The following is a 20053-nucleotide window of genomic DNA, read 5'->3' as shown; positions in this document are numbered from 1 at the left end:
GGGAGTGACAACAGTCATTACGAAGGAACGGACATAAAATTACCATAAAATTGCACTACATCACTATTCAACATAACTGTATATCTTTTTTTTAGTATATCGAAATCAAATAATCAATATTTTAGGTGTCAGTGAAGAACAAACAATACATAACTTAAATAACATTACATTTTGCATCCTGAATACATATATGTGATTTGTGAATTAATCATGATGTGTGTGTTAACACAACATATGAACAATAACTAAAAAGAAAAGTTTTAACTTTAAATCCTAGAAATCTCCAACTTCTAAGGGGAAATATGCGCAGATGTCCCTCAAGTGGGCATCGGATTCATTTTTTAAATATTCTAATATCAACGGTATCTGTTCAGCAAACAAAAGAAAAGAAAAAAGAAAGAGGAGAGGATGGGATTTGAAACCGCGACCTTTCACGCTTCACGAAAAATAAGGATAGCAGCGCCTAACCAACTACTCTACTTTAACTTAATGACGTTATACCTTTAAAAACATGTTGACGTTTATGAAGACTCCCACCTTCCTGTGTTTCAAGCACATTTTCTCGACAAGTCGTGTAAAATATATGTTATTGAGAACTGTTCGATATTATGCAAGCTATTGTAAATAAAATGTCGCATAAACTACTCACAAATTTGCTCTTTTCTGCACAAACTTGATGGCAATTTCCTCCAGGTGGAGAAAAACTCTATTCAGTGTTTCAAACCCCCCAAATTTCAAGTCGAGCACGCAGAATCGTAAATATCCCCCAAGGTTCTTTTTCCAATTTATTATTTCTGTTTGATTGTGTATTATAATAGCTGTTTATAGTTTCTAAATTCATGGAAAGTGTTAAATTGAAAACCTATCACCGCAGCGTTTTTCGTCTAGTGGAAGGACCTACTCAAAGTTGGCTACTCTCACCTGGAGCCGAAGTGCAATGTTGCTAAGTTTACGATTTCGGGACTTAGAATTCTTTCGGGGCGGTCAAATAAGATGTTGCGAAGTGTACGTCCTCACAATAGCCCCCTTTTTGTTTAGTATCCAGCATCATTTACAAGGCATTTCTATGGCTTCCACCACAATACAAGTTGGCAGTTTCATGGACGACGCCACGATTTTTCTCAGGGATGAAAGAGATCTGGACAGTGTTAAAAGCCAAATACATACTTTTGAGCTCACATCAGGAGCAAAACTAAACAATCGAAAGTCATTCCTGATGCCCCTTGGCAAGGAGAATCCATTCACAAACAATACGCAGATCCCTGTAGACAAGAAAATAAAAGTTTTAGGTATAAACTTCTATGCAAATATCGATGAAACGATCGAAGCAAATAGTAAACTTACATGCGAGAGGGCAATCTGTCCTCAGAGCGAACAAGATGCGCTCTCTGAGTTTAAAAGCACGAGTAAGATTTATCAACGTTTTTGATCTCTCTAAACTTTGGTATGTAGCAAAAATCCTGCCCTTCAAACCACAGCACTTAGCCAAGGTCAACAAAGCTGTTGACTGCTTTTTGTGGCACGATACAATTTTCCGGGTGGCAATAAATGAGGTCACGTTATCAGAGAAAACAGGTGGGTTGGGACTAATACACGTGAACACACAGGCAAGAGCATTGTTTGTACAGACTGGCCTTCAAACAGCCTTCTCACTGCACGAGTCAACGTCCCAAGCATGTATACAGACGATAATACGGAACATTCCATTAGAAGCTCCCATCGATATCCAAAGTATCCCCAAAAGGTTTTTGTTTTATAAGGACATCGCTTTACAGGTATGCTACCAGTTATTACGACATGAGACAATTACACCATCTGTTAAAAAGTTATATAGTGAAATCAATAGTTTCAAGCACACAGTACCACGAATAGTCCGGGATTTCAATACACATAATTGGCCACAAATATGGGAAAATGTCTCCGCCAAACACCTTTCAAAAGCTGCCCAATCAATATGGTACAAAGTGGTTCATCGTGTTATAGTGACAAGAGATAGGACATACCAATATGGAATCAGTGACTCTCCTAACTGTATATCATGCAACGTGCCTGACTCTTTAGCCCACAGGATAACCAAGTGTCGCAACTCCTCCACGGCGTGGAACAAATTGCGAACAATGCTCAGTCGTATATGCCGCACCTCATTAACAAAGTTTACGGATACAGATATAGTTTTTCCTGCTTTCAATTTTTATCCACCAACAAAACAACGAGCAGTACAATGGTTGATAACAGAATACTTATTATATATATTTCACAATGACGAGAGCAGTTTTAAGAAACAATTCAGTATCCTCTTGCAAGAACAATATGAAAAAATTCCTCTCCAAGCAAGGAAGAAATGGTATGCAAATTTCTTATTAGTGCTTTATACTTAATTTAGGTCAAACAAAAATGTAAAGGTTAACCAGATAGAAATACGAATTGTAATAGCAGTACTACACTTATGTCAAAAACAATGTAATTCCATAACTTGTATATCAGAATGAGACAATAAAAAAAAAAAAAAAAAAAAACGGTCTAAAGCGCCAGACTCAAGCGAAAGCTTCCACGGTTGTGTGGTAGAGGAATTCTGGTCCTCGAATGAGGGCGTGGGTTCGAATCCCACTCTTGACAGGCTGTTTTATTTTTCTTGTTAACATATCCGAAATGCCCATAGTATCATATATTTTGTGCAGCTCAGGGGGGTAAAAATTCAACTTCGATTTATATGTGAGACAACAATAACAATTATGAAATTTTGCTTGTTTTCACTTGACTCTTGTTGATTACCATTACTCGTAACATTGTATGTGATCAAGGTGCCTTTAAGTGGTCAGGATGGCCGAGCGGTCTAAGGCGCCAGACTCAAGCGAAAGCTTCCACGGTTGTGTGGTTGAGGAATTCTGGTCCTCGAATGAGGGCGTGGGTTCGAATCCCACTCTTGACAGGCTGTTTTATTTTTCTTGTTAACATATCCGAAATGCCCATAGTATCATATATTTTGTGCAGTTCAGGGGGGTAAAAATTCAACTTCGATTTATATGTGAGACAACAATAACAATTATGAAATTTTGCTTGTTTTCACTTGACTCTTGTTGATTACCATTACTCGTAACATTGTATGTGATCAAGGTGCCTTCAAGTAGTCAGGATGGCCGAGCGATCTAAAGCGCCAGACTCAAGCGAAAGCTTCCACGGTTGTGTGGTTGAGGAATTATGGTCCTCGAATGAGGGCGTGGGTTCGAATCCCACTCTTGACAGGCTGTTTTATTTTTCTTGTTAACATATCCGAAATGCCCATAGTATCATATATTTTGTGCAGTTCAGGGGGTAAAAATTCAACTTCGATTTATATGTGAGACAACAATAACAATTATGAAATTTTGCTTGTTTTCACTTGACTCTTGTTGATTACCATTACTCGTAACATTGTATGTGATCAAGGTGCCTTCAAGTAGTCAGGATGGCCGAACGGTCTAAAGCGCCAGACTCAAGCGAAAGCTTCCACGGTTGTGTGGTTGAGGAATTCTGGTCCTCGAATGAGGGCGTGGGTTCGAATCCCACTCTTGACAGGCTGTTTTATTTTTATTGTTAACATATCCGAAATGCCCATAGTATCATATATCTTGTGCAGCTCAGGGGGGTAAAAATTCAACTTCGATTTATATGTGAGACAACAATAACAATTATGAAATTTTGCTTGTTTTCACTTGACTCTTGTTGATCACCGTTACTCGTAACATTGTATGTGATCAAGGTGCCTTCAAGTAGTCAGGATGGCCGAGCGGTCTAAAGCGCCAGACTCAAGCGAAAGCTTCCACGGTTGTGTGGTTGAGGAATTCTGTTCCTCGAATGAGGGCGTGGGTTCGAATCCCACTCTTGACAGGCTGTTTTATTTTTATTGTTAACATATCCGAAATGCCCATAGTATCATATATTTTGTGCAGCTCAGGGGGGTAAAAATTCAACTTCGATTTATATGTGAGACAACAATAACAATTATGAAATTTTGCTTGTTTTCACTTGACTCTTGTTGATTACCATTACTCGTAACATTGTATGTGATCAAGGTGCCTTCAAGTAGTCAGGATGGCCGAGCGGTCTAAAGCGCCAGACTCAAGCGAAAGCTTCCACGGTTGTGTGGTTGAGGAATTCTGGTCCTCGAATGAGGGCGTGGGGTCGAATCCCACTCTTGACAGGCTGTTTTATTTTTCTTGTTAACATATTCGAAATGCCCATAGTATCATATATTTTGTGCAGCTCAGAGGGGTAAAAATTCAACTTCGATTTATATGTGAGACAACAATAATAATTATGAAATTTTGCTTGTTTTCACTTGACTCTTGTTGATTACCATTACTCGTAACATTGTATGTGATCAAGGTGCCTTCAAGTAGTCAGGATGGCCGAGCGGTCTAAAGCGCCAGACTCAAGCGAAAGCTTCCACGGTTGTGTGGTTGAGGAATTCTGGTCCTCGAATGAGGGCGTGGTTCGAATCCCACTCTTGACAGGCTGTTTTATTTTTCTTGTTAACATATCCGAAATGCCCATAGTATCATATATTTTGTGCAGCTCAGGGGGGGTAAAAATTTAACTTCGATTTATATGTGAGACAACAATAACAATTATGAAATTTTGCTTCTTTTCACTTGACTCTTGTTGATTACCATTACTCGTAACATTGTATGTGATCAAGATGCCTTCAAGTAGTCAGGATGGCCGAGCGGTCTAAGGCGCCAGACTCAAGCGAAAGCTTCCACGGTTGTGTGGTTGAGGAATTCTGGTCCTCGAATGAGGGCGTGGGTTCGAATCCCACTCCTGACAAATTGTTTTCTTTTTGTTGTTAAGTTTTCAAAAATGCACATAGTATCATATATTTTGTCCAGCTCAAAGAAAAAAGATCTTCAACTTCGATTTATATGTGAGACAACAATAACAATTATGAAATTTTGCTTGTTTTCACTTGACTCTTGTTGATTACCATTACTCGTAACATTGTATGTGATCAAGGTGCCTTCAAGTAGTCAGGATGGCCGAGCGGTCTAAAGCGCCAGACTCAAGCGAAAGCTTCCACGGTTGTGTGGTGGAGGAATTCTCGTCCTCGAATGAGGGCGTAGGTTCGAATCCCACTCTTGATAGGCTGTTTTATTTTTCTTGTTAACATATCCGAAATGCCCATAGTATCATATATTTTGTGCAGCTCAGGGGGGTAAAAATTCAACTTCGATTTATATGTGAGACAACAATAACAATTATGAAATTTTGCTTGTTTTCACTTGACTCTTGTTGATTACCATTAATTGTAACATTGTATGTGATCAAGGTGCCTTCAAGTAGTCAGGATGGCCGAGCGGTCTAAGGCGCCAGACTCAAGCGAAAGCTTCCACGGTTGTGTGGTTAAGGAATTCTGGTCCTCGAATGAGGGCGTGGGTTCGAATCACACTCCTGACAAATTGTTTTCTTTTTGTTGTTAAGTTTTCATAAATGCACATAGTATCATATATTTTGTCCAGCTCAAAGAAAAAAGATCTTCAACTTCGATTTATATGTGAGACAACAATAACAATTATGAAATTTTGTTTGTTTTCACTTGACTCTTGTTGATTGCCATTACTCGTAACATTGTATGTGATCAAGGTGTTTTCAAGAAGTCAGGATGGCCGAGCGGTCTAAGGCTCCAGACTCAAGCGAAAGCTTCCACGGTTGTGTGGTTGAGGAATTCTGGTCCTCGAATGAGGGCGTGGGTTCGAATCCCACTCTTGACAGGCTGTTTTATTTTTCTTGTTAACATATCCGAAATGCCCATAGTATCATATATTTTGTGCAGCTCAGGGGGGTAAAAATTCAACTTCGATTTATATGTGAGACAACAATAACAATTATGAAATTTTGCTTGTTTTCACTTGACTCTTGTTGATTACCATTACTCGTAACATTGTATGTGATCAAGGTGCCTTCAAGTAGTCAGGATGGCCGAGCGGTCTAAAGCGCCAGACTCAAGCGAAAGCTTCCACGGTTGTGTGGTTGAGGAATTCTGGTCCTCGAATGAGGGTGTGGGTTCGAATCCCACTCTTGACAGGCTGTTTTATTTTTCTTGTTAACATATCCGAAATGCCCATAGAATCATATATTTTGTGCAGCTCAGGGGGGTAAAAATTCAACTTCGATTTATATGTGAGACAACAATAACAATTATGAAATTTTGCTTGTTTTCACTTGACTCTTGTTGATTACCATTAATTGTAACATTGTATGTGATCAAGGTGCCTTCAAGTAGTCAGGATGGCCGAGCGGTCTAAGGCGCCAGACTCAAGCGAAAGCTTCCACGGTTGTGTGGTTAAGGAGTTCTGGTCCTCGAATGAGGGCGTGGGTTCGAATCACACTCCTGACAAATTGTTTTCTTTTTGTTGTTAAGTTTTCATAAATGCACATAATATCATATATTTTGTCCAGCTCAAAGAAAAAAGATCTTCAACTTCGATTTATATGTGAGACAACAATAACAATTATGAAATTTTGCTTGTTTTCACTTGACTCTTGTTGATTACCATTACTCGTAACATTGTATGTGATCAAGGTGCCTTCAAGTAGTCAGGATGGCCGAGCGGTCTAAAGCGCCAGACTCAAGCGAAAGCTTCCACGGTTGTGTGGGTAAGGAATTCTGGTCCTCGAATGAGGGCGTGGGTTCGAATCCCACTCCTGACAAATTGTTTTCTTTTTGTTGTTAAGTTTTCATAAATGCACATAGTATCATATATTTTGTCCAGCTCAAAGAAAAAAGATCTTCAACTTCGATTTATATGTGAGACAACAATAACAATTATGAAATTTTGTTTGTTTCCACGTGAATCTTGTTGAGTACTATTAGTTCGTAACATTGTATGTGATCAAGGTACCTTCAAGTAGTCAGGATGGCCGAGCGGTTCAGTCTGCCTGCAGCTTGTGCAGGAAGCAGTTCGTAGCGAGCTCCGCTCTTCGCGTGAGAAGGCTTAGTGATCGAACTGTCCGAGTTAGCTAGGGCCGTATACGGTTGCTACTGTTGTTTTAGTTCTTTTTTTTTTCTTTTGGAGTGCAAGCGAGGTTTTGGCTACAATTACCGTGGGCCAGTGAAGATATGATGACATAGTTCACGATGAATACACATAGAGAAAACACCTTGAAATTTGTTTTCAGCGATGTCAAAACGCGACCTACGTCATTGGATTGTCATCGATGGTTTCATGATGTCTACCAAGTGCCTACGAACCAAGTGCTCAGTTTTGAAATAGATTACTTTCGTAAGTGTTTGTACGTGAAATTTGCGACAAAAGTGGTAGGAGAACGGTTACTAAATGATTTTGGTGCTGAGGTATTCTATAGTGACGTAGATGGTGATCATAAAGTTGAAGTAGAATGGGCCCACCAGCGACATGTAATTGTCAGAATCCATGTAGTCCCAATTGAATTAAGTGCAGACGTGATAAGTCGTGTCATGAGGTCTTATGGGGAAGTGTTAAAAATTGAAGACGAGACATACTCTGCAGATCACGTTTACCCTACTCAAACTGGACGAGTCTTGATCAAAATGATACTACGTAAACCCATACCCTCATATGTAATAATGTATGGAGACTCCTATTGGGTAACATACCCTGGGCAGGTGCGTACGTGCCTCGCGTGTTCGGGGGAGGAATACGTAGTGGCTCAGTGTCCTAAGCGTCGATCCTCTGGGAACCAGCCCCGCAGGGGGCCGGTTAATATACCCGCTGACAATGTACCGATGGTATATGAACCAACTGTGCTACCCGTACGGACTAAACCAAGAGATTCAGCTCCATTAGTTACAGAAGTCCCTGCGTCAGGAGATAACAATGGAGGGAACACGGATAGCCCCAGAATCACCGACGAGGAGACAGGTACCAGACACGAAGTTAGTGTGAAGAATGCACCAACAGGAAGGGAAGAGATGGAGCAGCCAACATTGACCACTTCAGAGAAGCATCACATACCCCCGCCCCCACCCCCCAAGTGCTTTGTTCGCGGAGGCAGAATTCCCCGTAGTTACCTCTCCTAGGAAATCACGGTCAAGATCTGTATCAAGGTTACGGTCAGTGGCGGAAGAGTCCATGGTGCTATGTAGAAAGAAGAAGAAAAAAATAAATGAATGCGTAAGTTCCACAATAGTTCATAACGAATTTAGAGTAGAACCTGGTACCCCAAACCAACATGTTTCAAAGGTTAGTTTAACAAGTAACTCAGCAAATGAAACTCAAGAGAAACCTTCGACGAGTAACAAACTTACCCCAGATTTATTTAGTGGAAAGCATAGTTAATGCATTATAGGTAGAAATTAGAGATCAGTAATGTTGAAGAATGTAAGTAAGTTCAGTTTTCTTTTGTAGACAGTTATAATCATGCAAACATTTACCTTGGCATCTATAAATTTGAACCAAAATAATTGCTCTCAATGACTTTCTCATTAAATCGTCTATTGATGTGGCCCTCTTACAAGAGGTCGCCATAGACGATTTTTCTGTACTGAGCATGTTTAACGTATACAACAATTTTACTCCCTTTGCACAAGGGACTGCCACAGCATGTAGGCGACACTTGGATTTACGTAATGTAGTGCCCCATCTCACGGGCAGACAAATAAGTGCCAAATTAGGCTCAGTGTTTCTCTGTAATGTGTATGCTCCGTCAGGAAGCCAAAACAGACGGGGAAGAGAAGATTTTTTTTCAACAGTTGTAGGGCCCGAGTTGACATCCCACACACTAGACACTATACTAGTGGGAGATTTTAACTGCGTAATTCGTTCACAAGATCAAAATCCAGGATACAACTTCTCACGTGCGCTCTATGAATTAACGCAGGGGTTACAACTGCGTGACGCTTGGATACACGCCAATGGCGAAAGTCAAGGTTACGCACATATCACCTCCAATAGTGCGTCAAGGATCGATAGGTTTTATGTCGCACCAAGATTTCAGGAATATATAATTAGTGTTCAAAATTTTCCAGTATGCTTTAGTGACCATAGTGTCCCAATTCTCAAAATAAATTTAGATTTGATCAAACCCCGACAAGGTAGCGGATACTGGCTTTTAAATAGCACATTATTAAGCAATGGTGGTTATGTCCAGCTAATCAGGGAAACGTGGAACGAACTCAAGGCCTCTCGGCCAGTGCAAAAGACCCTAATCGAGTGGTGGGAAACTCGAGTTAAGCCTAAATTTCGTCAGGTCAGTAAAGTCTTCAGTGCAGAGGTTAGTAGAGATCAAAGAAACAAATATAATTTCTTGTATGCAGTCTTGAATGATCTCCATCGTTTAGCACTGCAAGGTAATTTCGATCGTCCTTATGCAAATGAAATAAAAGCGCAATTACTTGCTATACATAGGAAACGAAAATCTGCAGCAATAATAAAGAGCAAGATTCTTCCTATAGACCCAGACGAGCAAGCCACACTAAGTCACATTCTTCAAGAACATAAACACGCCAGGAGTCACGTTATTCATAAATTAACTTTAGATTCCGGTGAAGTTGTCACCAGCCCTCATAGTATACATGACAGGTTTTTGCAATACTATAAAAATCTTCTTGGTCAAGCCTTTAATCCAACAGAAACGCAATGTAATTTTTTGAACTACCTCCCTGCATCACTGACGGAAAATGAAAGAACTGAGATCACACAACCGTTTAGTAAAAAGGAGGTTCATGATGCAGTATTCCAAGTTCCGAGGAATAAAACTACAGCCGAAGATGGACTACCATCAGAATTCTATCATTGTTTCTGGGATCTAATAGGAGACGAATTAACGGAATGGGTCAACGAAGTGTTGACAACAGGGACAATAGGGAAGACCAGTAGCACGGGAGTTATAGTGTTAGTTCCCAAAAAGGCAAATCCAAAATCCGTCACAGATTTTAGGCCAATTTCAATATTGAGTAGTGATATCAAACTTATAAGTAGGTGCATAAATCAGCGTTTAAAAAATATATATGGTTAAACTTATTGGCAATTTACAGTTCGCTTGTAATACGTCGCAAAGTATACATCACTTGCTGCAAACGATAAGAGACGTAATTATTACCAAACAAAATAAGAATGCATCAGAGGCAATTCTATCTTTAGACTTTTCTCAAGCATATGACAGAGTGAGTCTTAGAAGCATATGGCTTCGGAGACACTTTTATGAATTGGATAAAAACATTATATCATCATATGCTGCTAAAACTCAAAATAAATGGTTTCTTGACAACAAGTTTTAAAATGCGACGGGGTGTACCACAAGGTAGTCCCTTGAGTAGCTCATTGTACGTACGTCCTCACAATAGCCCCCTTTTTGTTTAGTATCCAGCATCATTTACAAGGCATTTCTATGGCTTCCACCACAATACAAGTTGGCAGTTTCATGGACGACGCCACGATTTTTCTCAGGGATGAAAGAGATCTGGACAGTGTTAAAAGCCAAATACATACTTTTGAGCTCACATCAGGAGCAAAACTAAACAATCGAAAGTCATTCCTGATGCCCCTTGGCAAGGAGAATCCATTCACAAACAATACGCAGATCCCTGTAGACAAGAAAATAAAAGTTTTAGGTATAAACTTCTATGCAAATATCGATGAAACGATCGAAGCAAATAGTAAACTTACATGCGAGAGGGCAATCTGTCCTCAGAGCGAACAAGATGCGCTCTCTGAGTTTAAAAGCACGAGTAAGATTTATCAACGTTTTTGATCTCTCTAAACTTTGGTATGTAGCAAAAATCCTGCCCTTCAAACCACAGCACTTAGCCAAGGTCAACAAAGCTGTTGACTGCTTTTTGTGGCACGATACAATTTTCCGGGTGGCAATAAATGAGGTCACGTTATCAGAGAAAACAGGTGGGTTGGGACTAATACACGTGAACACACAGGCAAGAGCATTGTTTGTACAGACTGGCCTTCAAACAGCCTTCTCACTGCACGAGTCAACGTCCCAAGCATGTATACAGACGATAATACGGAACATTCCATTAGAAGCTCCCATCGATATCCAAAGTATCCCCAAAAGGTTTTTGTTTTATAAGGACATCGCTTTACAGGTATGCTACCAGTTATTACGACATGAGACAATTACACCATCTGTTAAAAAGTTATATAGTGAAATCAATAGTTTCAAGCACGCAGTACCAAGAATAGTCAGGGATTTCAATACACATAATTGGCCACAAATATGGGAAAATGTCTCCGCCAAACACCTTTCAAAAGCTGGCCAATCAATATGGTACAAAGTGGTTCTTCGTGTTATAGTGACAAGAGATAGGACATACCAATATGGAATCAGTGACTCTCCTAACTGTACATCATGCAACGTGCCGGACTCTTTAGCCCACAGGATAACGAAGTGTCGAAACTCCTCCACGGCATGGAACAAATTGCGAACAATGCTCAGTCGTATATGCCGCACCTCATTAACAAAGTTTACGGATACAGATATAATTTTTCCTGATTTCAATTTTTTTCCAACAACAAAACAACGAGCAGTACAATGGTTGATAACATAATACTTATTATATATATTTCACAATGACGAGAGCAGTTTTCAGAAACAATTCAGTATCTTCTTGCAAGAACAATACGAAAAACTTCCTTTCCAAGCAAGGAAGAAATGGTATGCAAATTTCTTATTAGTGCTTTATACTTAATTTAGGTCAAACAAAAATGTAAAGGTTAACCAGATAGAAATACAAATTGTAATAGCAGTAATAGACTTATGTCAAAAATAATGTAATTCCATAACTTGTGTATCAGAATGAAACAATAAAAAAAAAAAGAGTGGTTATCACAGCGCGCTGCAACGCCAGGGGTTCCGGGTTCGAGTCCTGGGTAAGGCATGGTTATTTGTTTTTGTCCAAACGTGAGAAACTGAGAATACTGTAAAAATTGAAAAGTGTAAAAGTTGAAAAAGTGTGAATGACGGGTGATACCACCGCGTAGGGGTATTCCTTTAATTTTTTTTAAAAAAAAGCTGTCTAAGGCGCCAGACCGAAGCGAAAGCTTCCACGGTTGTGTGGTTGAGGAATTCTGGTCCTCGAATGAGGGCGTGGGTTCGAATCCCACTCCTGACAAACTGTTATCTTTTTGTTGTTAACATATAATAAATGCCCCTAGGATCATATATTTTGTCCAGCTCAGGAAAAGAACTTCAACTTCGATTTATATGTGAGGCCAAGTAGTCAGGATGGCCGAGCGGTCTAAGGCGCCAGACTCAAGCGAAAGCTTCCACGTTTGTGTGGTTGAGGAATTCTGGTCCTCGAATGAGGGCGTGGGTTCGTATCCCACTCCTGACAAATTGTTTTCTTTTTGCTGTTTACATGTCCTAAATGCCTATAGGATCATATATTTTGTGTAGCTCAGGGGGGTAAAAATTCAACTTCGATTTATATGTGAGACAAGAATAACAATTATGAAATTTTGTTTGTTTCCACGTGAATCTTGTTGATTAGTATTACTTCGTAACATTGTATGTGATCAAGGTACCTTCAAGTAGTCAGGATGGCCGAGCGGTTTGACAGTCTTGACTCGAGCAGTGGTCTGAGACGGTTGTGTTTGCGCGTCTCTCTAATAGCTCGAAGTCACGTAGCGCGTATTACTCGCGAGTCCGGTTGAAGTGAAACAAGGCGACGCTGCCACCACGGTAATCAAGAGATTGAATACACTTAAACTGAACTTCAGTCAAGTGCGAAGGAAACCGACTTCGACGGAAATACACAATTGGATTAGGAAGACGATGAAATTGAAACCGGAACAAGTCGTAAGTATTGAAGTAGACAATTATAGACGTTGTATCTTTCTGAAACTACTATCGAAAGTAGTGTGTGAACAGTTGTTGCTGTAGTCAAACGGAGAATATAAATATAGTGACGAAGACGGGGATTGTCCAGTGCTTGTTACGTGGGCGGATGCAAATTACGTGATAGTTAGAGTGCACGTTGTACCGAGTGAACTGTCCGATGACGCTATTCGACCGGTGATGAGTACGTACGGTCAGATAATATCCTTGGACGATGAACGGTATTCCAGTGATGATATTTATCCGGTCAGTTATGATATTTATCCGGTCAGTGATGATATTTACCCGGTAAGATCTGGCCGTAAAATCGCCAAAATGAATCTAACTCGTGCGATTCCATCGTACGTCACAATCAGTGGCGGACGATACTGGGTGACATATAGCGGGCAAGACCGTACTTGCAGTTACTGTGACCTTAGTTACCATTTTTACGTTAACTGTCCGTCCCAACGTCGTCAAATGTAGAAACCCGAAGATACGTCCTTTGCTGGGGCGGCACGTCCTGTCCCGAGGAATGTGCCGGCTGCTGAGAAAATGATGACCCCAACACCCACTATACTACCTGTGCATCTGAAACGATCCGGAGACCAGGAAAATGAGGGCAACGTACAAGATTCACTACAGGATGTACCTAAAATACCGTACCAGATTCCACTTTACCACCCAGTGTAGAAAACAAGACAACAGCAGACGTTCCTATCCCCGTCAGTGTGGACCAAGTTAATGTCAACCAAGCAGCCCACGTAGCAGAGAAGAATGGGGAAGAAACAATGGACGTTACCCTAGAGGTGCCCCATAGTCCGATGCAGCAGGCAGATGATGAGCATGCAGTTGAAGGTGGGAACTCCGAGACGGCGTCCCCCGCATCAGGCGCTCTGCCGAAAACAACGAAGGAACCAAAAAAGAAGAAGAAACGCAGTCTCCCTACGAACGATACGGCGTCGACACGGCGGCAAGATGGCCCTCATCGTTCGGTGTCTCCAGTGTCTCGGCGACTGCGTAGAACGATGAGTGCGACAAGAGAACAAAGTGCGAAATCTAGCGGCGGCTCTGATTGGTCGCTTGAAGTCAATGTGTGATATATGTCTACCATATCCTAGTTATGAAGTGTGTTGTCCGCGTTATAATGTTATTAGGGTTATGTTTGTCGCATGTCCTAGTGAAATTGAAAAAGGTAAATAGTTTACCGTCAGTAACTGCACATAACATTCCCACCGGGTACAATAGTACAGAATCCCACATGACGACCCCCATATATCATTTTGCAATAATAAACATTAACAAGATGAAATCTAGTGTCAAGCATCACGCATTCTTAGATTATATTAAGCAAAGTCACCTGGATGTAATTTTCCTGCAAGAAGTCGGGACCAATGATTTCTGTCTGGGCAGTGAATATACCGTGTATAACAATTTTACTCACAATTCTCAAGGAACCGCCATAGTTGTGAAAGAAGGCCTCCATATAACGGAAGTTTACCATCACCCGTCTGGTCGTATCAGATGTATCCAAATAGGAAACATATGGTTTTGTAATGTTTATGCACCATCAGGTACCAACGCTAGAAATACTCGCAACATATTTTACGCTACAGACGTGGCGAAGGCATTAGGTGGCTCCCGTCAAAACATTGTGCTGGTGGGTGATTTTAATTGTACTCTAAGAAGACAGGACCAATATCCAGGATTCCATACATCACCTAGCTTGCAGACGCTGGTTGAAGGGTTTAAACTGCACGATGTTTGGGTGGCTAAAGGTCCGAATATAGACGGCTACACATACATACGTGCCGACACAGCGAGTCGGCTTGATCGTTTTTACGTTAGTGCACACATGATTAGCAAAATATCTGCGATTAGAATTTTCCCAACGTGCTTTAGTGATCATTTAAGTGTCCAACTCGACATGAGTTTGGATGTACCTTCAGTTGGACGAGGGCGGGGATTTTGGAAGTTCAATGTACGGTTATTGGAAGATGAACAATTTCGTACCGAATTTAAACAAAAATGGAAGAAGTGGGAAGAAATGAGCGTACGTCAAACTGACATTATTATGTGGTGGGACACTTTTCTAAAACCCTCCATTAAATATTTCTGTTTAGCATATAGTCGTGAAAAATACTCAGATTTCAATAAGAAATATAACTTTTACTACAGAGTGCTTCACGAACTAACAACACAGCTAATACAAAGGAAGCCAGTGCATCAAGAAGTGAAACGAGTGCAAGCAGTGCTGCTGAGCATGCACAGAGACCGTATGCAAGGTTACAATGTTAGGAGTCGTCTTCCTATGTTTGATGCACAAGAAGAAGCCTCGTTGGTGCAGGTGTTAGCAGAGAGACGCAGTGCACAGCGAAAGAGGATAAAGTGTCTCGATACAGCCACGGGGAGACTAACCGAACCCAAGTTAATACGAAATTACTTACGGGACCTTTATGCAGATCAGTTTAAAGAGAAGGAAGATCAACGCTCCCATCGCATTCCACTACAAGGGATGGATCTTCCCATGTTAACGGAAGATGACCGTCGCTATTTAGAACAGCCATTCTCAAAGAAAGAAGTGTACGAGTCTGTTCACAGTGGAAAAAGAGGTAAAGCTCCGGGAATCGATGGTGTCCCGATAGAATTGTTCCAAACCTTTTGGACAACGGTGGCTCCACTGTTCACACGCTGGCTCAATGCTGTGTTTACGAAGAAACGCCTTGGACGAACGAGTCTTACGGGTGTTATGGTTTTGATTCCCAAAATAGCTCAGCCCAGAAAGCCAGAAGACTTTTGGCCAATCACATTACTATGTGCTGCTTATAAAATATTTGCACGTTTGATCACCCGAAGGTTGTAACAATTTGCGGATACTTTATTAGGGACGTATCAATATGTATATGGTACAAGTGGTAAAATATTTCACATTCTAACTAGTGTACGTGACATCATCACTTCTATGCAAGATATTGAAGGTTCTCAAGCTGCTTTAGTGGCGTTAGATTTCAAAAGTGCCTTTGACTCCCTCAGACATGACTATCTTTTCCAATACATTGGAAAAGTGGGATGTGGCGATTTCTTTGCACAATCTATACAGAGCTTATACAGAGAAGCTCGAGTTCAGTTATCTATCGATGGTTTTCTGTTGCGAGACTTTTCTATTGAGCGTTCTGTCCGTCAAGGATGTCCATTTTCCTTATTTGCATTCTGCGCAGCTCTGGCTCCATTTTTACCACTGATGCATGCAAAACTTCAGGGACTCACGCTTCTTGGGAGAGACCACAAAATATGTGCGTACGCAGATGATGTGACCGTAATCGTGAAAGATCGGCTAGACTTGACTCGTATGGAGGCCGTACTTGAAACGTTACGAAAGCAGACGGGACTTAGTTTGAACCAGAAGAAATCTAAAATCTTACCCCTAGGGTGTAACCCAACTCTGTGGACTGAACCTGTAACTATACCCATTGTAGATAAAGTGACAATTTTGGGAATAAACTTCACTACGACCATCACAGAGACTGTCTCCAGAACTTTTACAACTATTCTCCCAAAAATCCAGGCAGTGTTGAACATGAACCGTTATAGACAATTATCCTTACGCTCTAGAATACAGTATGTGAACATGTTTGCATTATCGAAGTTGTGGTATACTGCGCAAGTTTTGCCTGTCCCTGCGAAAGTCGCGGCGCAAGTACGAAAGATGATAACGCGCTTCATATGGCATGCACATTTGTTTCATGTCGCACATGAAACGTTATGCCTCCCAGTAAGTAACGGAGGACTGAACTTGCGCCAAGTGGAGAGACAAGCCTCAGCCTTGTTTCTACAACGGAACATTGAGTTGCTTTTGCACTACCCTGATAGTTTAACAGCAAGATTACTACATACTCTGATAGATGAAGTGGAACTGCGAACACCCATTTATCCAGGGAAGATCCCTTCCCACTTCAACTATTTGAGGACAACTCTTGTCGAGTTTTGCTATCTCCTAATCGGTTCACCTCACATGGATGTCGATGGCATGACAGTGAAATTTTTCTATAACCAATTGACTTGCAGGTTACACCACCAGCCACGAATTGTGCTTCTCCGAACTAATGTAGTGTGGTCAAACGTATGGAGAAATATATCTGCCTCTCATCTTTCTAACCGCGTTCGATCTTCGTGGTACCTAGTGGTTCACGATGCCATTGCGACTGGTGCTCGAAAGTGGCGATACCAAATGACTGACAGTGCTGTATGTTCCAATTGTCATCAAGCTGAATACACTTTACGACATCGCCCCGTAACATGTCCCGCAACGGTAGATCAATGGAAGTATTTGTGTAAATGCCTTGGTACTATATGTAGAACATCGCCCGAGACATTTACTGTAGATCATTTACTGTTACCAGATTTTGTGTTCTTCCCTCTTACTAAAGTAAGAGCGGTCCAGTTTTTAGTAGCTCAATATATTTATTATATTTTAGGACATAATTCAGTGTCAATGAAAATTTCGCTGCAATATCACTACAGTGAGAATTATTACCAGATGGACCAAGCTAACAGCAAAACACTCTATGCAAATTTCTTGCAGGCCCTTTTCTTGTAAGTACACCTAATTATGTAATCTAGATCGGATATATGTGTAATGTTATCATAGGATCATGTAACTAGTCACTACTGCATAAAATAAAGAATATTAAAAAAAAAAAAAAAAAAAAAAAAAAAAAGCGGTCTAAGGCGCCAGACTCAAGCGAAAGCTTCCACGGTTGTGTGGTTGAGGAATTCTGGTCCTTGAATGAAGGCGTGGGTTCGAATAACACTCCTGATAGGCCGTTTTACTTTTGTTGTTAACATATCCTAAATGCCAATAGTGTCATATATTTTGTGAGGCTCAGGGGGGTAAAAATTCAACTTTGATTTATATGTGAGACAACACAATTATGAAATCATGTCTTCACATTGCGCTACTGTACTGCAATTACTTCGTAATATTTTATGTGATGAAAGACATTTATAGAAGTCAGGATGGCCGAGCGGTCTAAGGCGCCAGACTCAAGCGAAAGCTTCAACGGTTGTGTGGTTGAGGAATTCTGGTCCTCGAATGATGGCGTGGGTTCGAATCCCACTCCTGACAAAATATTTTCTTTTTGTAGTTTACATGTCCTAAATGCCCATAGGATCATATATGTTGTGCAGCTCAGGGGAAAAAGAATTTCAACTTCGATTTATATGTGAGACAACAATAACAATTATGAAATTTTGCTCGTTTTCACGTGACTCTTGTTGATTACCATTACTTAGTAACATTGTATGTGATGAAGGTGCCATCAAGTATCAGGGAAGCAATAATGACGCGAATATTAGAGAAATGTGGTCCGGAAACAAACTTTTGCTATGATAATGGTCAATGTGTAAAAGTGCTTTTGAGTGATGCGGGGAGGGACACAAATGCGGTAAGAGTACTCAACTTACCACTGGAATTAGATGATGACTGTGTGAATAAAAAATGACGGAATTTTGGAAGGTGGAATGTATAGACAAAGAAACGTGGTCTGAAAACTTCTAATATCAATTTTGCAACGGGGTGAGATTAGTGAAAATAATTTTATTTAATGAAAAAATCGATTCCGTATTTCATTACAGTAAAATCTCATCAGTGCCATGTGATCTATGAAGGACAGCCGAGATCGTGCAGGGCGTGTGGAAGGGAAAGCCACGATAGCTGGTAATGCGATAGTCGACAGATAACAACGCTACGTGTGAACAAAAACCGAGAGAGAAATTATAGTGATATAATAGTAGAAAAGGGGGTCTCCACGAACCTGAACAATCAGTTCCAACCAGATAATAATCAAGAGAATTCGGCAGGTCTACAAATGGTGACAAACGAGCCAAAACAAGATAAGGGGATAATGAATGTGCCAAGTGACACCCGCCCGGTGGAAATGTTCCCCTTCCCCCCCATAACTGCGGAGACTACAAACGAAGAGCACAACCAGCAAATCTTACCGATGGACTCGAAAGAACAGGAAACTTCCCACCTACACAAACAAGAGGGAAATGGAAGTGAAGAAATGCAGGATGACCAGATGCAGGACGAAGGAAACTCAGTTGAACTTCCTCCCACCCCAGCGCCATAGAACAACGTCCAACAAAAGGAGGACAAGGGGCCATCGAAAGACTGTGAGCTGGAAAGTGAATTCAATACAGATGAAGAAAGTGACGAAAGTGCCACCTCAGTGTCAAAGTGAACAAAATCTCAGTAGATGGGTGCAAAAAAAAAGGACGAAGAATACCTCGAAAGGAAGCGGGAACACAGACGCGAAGAGGAGATCAACGAGAGAGGTACGAATTATGAATAGGGGAATTAACAGAAAAAGTAATCCTTAAAAAGTGAAATTTCATTTGGTACTATATTTGCTACCATTAAATGAATCTAAAATAATACTTGGGGGTGATTTTAATCAAGTATTGAAGCACAGGGATTGGATAGGAGCTTATGAAAAGAGTCCAGCACTTGCAACATTGATTGAGGAATTGCATTTGAAAGATGTTTGGTTACAGAAGAGACAGGATATAATATTTACATATTTTAATAATAAATCTGGATCGAGAATCGATAGGCTATATACAAATACAGATCAAATGCAAAATATAACATCAATAGGAGCATTACCAGCGCCCTTTACTGATCATATAGCAGTAAAAATGGCAATTAACCTGGAAGAAACAAAACTAGTCAGGGGTCCTTCATATTGGAAACTAAATATACAGTTATTAGAGCTTCCACATATCAATGAAATATTTGCACAAAAATGGGTCGAATGGTGTAAACAAAAGTATTACAGTAATCATAATGACTGGTGGGTTCGATATGTAAAACCAAAATTAAAAACTTTGTTCTGTTAGTATGGAAAAGAAAATGCAAAAGACAGAAACTTATTGATCAACTTTTATTACCAGTGTTTACACGAGGCATGTAAAGGGAGAGATGTCACCTAAAATTACCAAACCATACAGCAGTATAAAGCCAAAATCTTAACACTCCAGAGGCAAAAAATGGAAGGCATAACAATAAGAACAAATTCCAAGATGTATCACTATGTACAGATGCAAATGTTACTTTGTGTTGTAAATTGTCGCTTGACCGAGCACTTGTGGATTCAGCCAGGAATCATGCAAACATTTTATGACTATTATGGGGAGCTTTATCAGACCAGGGAGGGAGAATCAGAAGCAAGAGAGACGCTACTGAATTCTCTAACTAATGGTTTGCAAG

General features: G+C 40.5%; 10 non-coding genes across 10 annotated transcripts; all 10 read left to right on the top strand.

Moving 5' to 3' along the window:
- Window positions 1-2814: 2814 nt before the first annotated feature.
- Window positions 2815-2929, top strand: TRNAL-CAA (transfer RNA leucine (anticodon CAA)). Its single transcript has 2 exons — window positions 2815-2852; window positions 2884-2929. It is a non-coding gene; the product is annotated as a tRNA-Leu (tRNA).
- Window positions 2930-3439: 510 nt separating this feature from the next.
- TRNAL-CAA (transfer RNA leucine (anticodon CAA)) lies at window positions 3440-3554 on the top strand. The gene is made up of 2 exons: window positions 3440-3477; window positions 3509-3554. It is a non-coding gene; the product is annotated as a tRNA-Leu (tRNA).
- Window positions 3555-4691: 1137 nt separating this feature from the next.
- Window positions 4692-4806, top strand: TRNAL-CAA (transfer RNA leucine (anticodon CAA)). The gene is made up of 2 exons: window positions 4692-4729; window positions 4761-4806. It is a non-coding gene; the product is annotated as a tRNA-Leu (tRNA).
- A 512-nt stretch (window positions 4807-5318) lies between these two features.
- On the top strand, window positions 5319-5433 carry TRNAL-CAA (transfer RNA leucine (anticodon CAA)). The gene is made up of 2 exons: window positions 5319-5356; window positions 5388-5433. It is a non-coding gene; the product is annotated as a tRNA-Leu (tRNA).
- Window positions 5434-5632: 199 nt separating this feature from the next.
- On the top strand, window positions 5633-5747 carry TRNAL-CAA (transfer RNA leucine (anticodon CAA)). Its single transcript has 2 exons — window positions 5633-5670; window positions 5702-5747. It is a non-coding gene; the product is annotated as a tRNA-Leu (tRNA).
- A 198-nt stretch (window positions 5748-5945) lies between these two features.
- On the top strand, window positions 5946-6060 carry TRNAL-CAA (transfer RNA leucine (anticodon CAA)). Its single transcript has 2 exons — window positions 5946-5983; window positions 6015-6060. It is a non-coding gene; the product is annotated as a tRNA-Leu (tRNA).
- Window positions 6061-6258: 198 nt separating this feature from the next.
- TRNAL-CAA (transfer RNA leucine (anticodon CAA)) lies at window positions 6259-6373 on the top strand. The gene is made up of 2 exons: window positions 6259-6296; window positions 6328-6373. It is a non-coding gene; the product is annotated as a tRNA-Leu (tRNA).
- A 199-nt stretch (window positions 6374-6572) lies between these two features.
- On the top strand, window positions 6573-6687 carry TRNAL-CAA (transfer RNA leucine (anticodon CAA)). Its single transcript has 2 exons — window positions 6573-6610; window positions 6642-6687. It is a non-coding gene; the product is annotated as a tRNA-Leu (tRNA).
- Window positions 6688-12186: 5499 nt separating this feature from the next.
- Window positions 12187-12301, top strand: TRNAL-CAA (transfer RNA leucine (anticodon CAA)). The gene is made up of 2 exons: window positions 12187-12224; window positions 12256-12301. It is a non-coding gene; the product is annotated as a tRNA-Leu (tRNA).
- A 5492-nt stretch (window positions 12302-17793) lies between these two features.
- TRNAL-CAA (transfer RNA leucine (anticodon CAA)) lies at window positions 17794-17908 on the top strand. Its single transcript has 2 exons — window positions 17794-17831; window positions 17863-17908. It is a non-coding gene; the product is annotated as a tRNA-Leu (tRNA).
- Window positions 17909-20053: the final 2145 nt, after the last annotated feature.

Source organism: Lepisma saccharinum, unplaced genomic scaffold, assembly GCF_977018435.1.
Source record: "Lepisma saccharinum unplaced genomic scaffold, izLepSacc3.1 HAP1_SCAFFOLD_702, whole genome shotgun sequence".
NCBI lineage: Eukaryota > Metazoa > Arthropoda > Insecta > Zygentoma > Lepismatidae > Lepisma > Lepisma saccharinum.
The sequence above is the reverse complement of the archived record's forward strand: the minus strand, read 5'-3'. Positions and strand labels throughout refer to the sequence as shown.